Source organism: Opisthorchis viverrini (genome assembly GCF_000715545.1).
Source record: "Opisthorchis viverrini unplaced genomic scaffold opera_v5_224, whole genome shotgun sequence".
Classification (NCBI taxonomy): Eukaryota; Metazoa; Platyhelminthes; class Trematoda; order Opisthorchiida; family Opisthorchiidae; genus Opisthorchis; species Opisthorchis viverrini.
The window spans coordinates 489,323-490,873 of record NW_008751878.1 but is presented as its reverse complement, the minus strand read 5'-3'; the positions used below and the strand labels follow the sequence as shown (position 1 = coordinate 490,873).

At 44.6% G+C, this 1,551-nt stretch overlaps 2 protein-coding genes across 2 annotated transcripts in view; one reads left to right on the top strand and one right to left on the bottom strand.

The window, feature by feature from the left end:
- Positions 1–1,551, bottom strand: part of T265_08492 (hypothetical protein) — a gene marked incomplete at both ends in the record, with an annotated part of 17,607 nt that overhangs the window by 202 nt on the left and 15,854 nt on the right. The gene's annotated exons all lie outside the window — the stretch shown is intronic.
- T265_14588 (hypothetical protein) overlaps positions 1–1,551 on the top strand; it is a gene marked incomplete at both ends in the record, with an annotated part of 8,506 nt that overhangs the window by 3,567 nt on the left and 3,388 nt on the right. The gene's annotated exons all lie outside the window — the stretch shown is intronic.

Below are 1,551 nucleotides of genomic sequence, written 5' to 3'. Positions count from 1 at the left end.
TCAGCTGGGTTCCAGGTGAGTCTCTCGAAAGAACCAAATTAGTTTGCAGATGAGTGTATATTCGCTAATTTCGTGCAATTTGGTTTCAAGTAGAACATAGGGTTGACGGAAACTCGGGGACTGCGCCTACCTGATGAGCCCCAAGAAGGGCGAAACTGGTCGTGGGCTGTCGATGGATTTTCAGCAACCTTATGAATAGTACATAACAAATATACAGGTTTTAGCAATCTTGTAAGTAGCATGTGGCGTTTAGACAATGTACCGAGATATTTCGAATATTGTACCAACTGGAAATTGAGGCATCCTGGTGGGCCGTTACAAACGAGAGATGTAAGTGTCAAAACCACGGTTGTGTGCAAATGAGTGTACTTTTCACACTGCTGTATTCGCTTTTCGCTGAAATACATATCCAGTCCGCAGTTACGCTCTGTCATCCAGCAGTCCTTGCTGGCTAGTGGGTATAGCATTTTTTACGTTGGTAGAATGAAAAAGACCTGACCATGACAAAACAGACTCATCATGTTGATGCGGGTACGCGAGGACTTTGAACGCGCATGCTAGTCGCCGGAAAAGTGACCAACACCAAATCAGAGAACACGAGCTACGCGACCGAAGATTGTAGAAACAATATCCTGTCTAACCATAAGTTGATTGCAATGCTTATTTGTAAGGCACTACCCATAAGGTTGCTGGAAATCCGTCCACAGCCCACGATCGGTTTCGCCCCTCTTGGAGCTCATCAGGCAGGCGCAGTCCCCGAGTTTCCGTCAACCTTATGTTCTACTTGAAACCGAATTGCACGAAATTAGCGAATATACACTCATTTGCAAACTAATTTAGTTTTGCGAGAGACTCACCTGGAACCCGACTGAGTCTCTCGGTTTTGATGTTTCCAGGTGATTGAATGCGCTGCACCTTATGAGTAGTGCGTTACAAATATATACATGTATCGCGATATCTCAAACATTGTAGCGACTGAAACGTGAGGCGGCCTGGTGCATCAAATTCAGCTGCCTGGAAACATCACGGAAGAGATTCAGCTGGGTTCCAGGTGAGTTTCTCGCAAAACCAAATTAGTCTCCAGATGAGTGTATTTCGCTAGATTGTGCTTAATTCTCAACCAGAAGGTCATGATCCCCCTAGAGTTTATCAAGACTGGTTTACTGCTCCTTGCCTTCTCAGCGCGAACCGGTTTCATTCGCAAGAGGGAATCTCGATGGAAAGTACAATATTTATTTTGCTCTGATAAAAGTGTCGAATTAGACTTAAAACACGCGTGAGCAACTGAAATTTACTCAGCTATTTTCAGGAAGCGGAAGAACCTGTTCATGCTTGCAAAATACGCCACTACTAAAAGAATATATATATATATATTTCTGGGGCGTGGGATGGAGAATATGCGCAAGACCTGTCTTCGCCTCTACCCCAGGCCTACATAACCCATCTCCTTGAGGGCGAATTACGTTCGGTTAAAGTTCATTCGGCGAGAATGAACTTTTTGAAGCCGTGATTCCTGAAGCCGTTCAGTTTCATCATTTAGTTGGCCGCAAA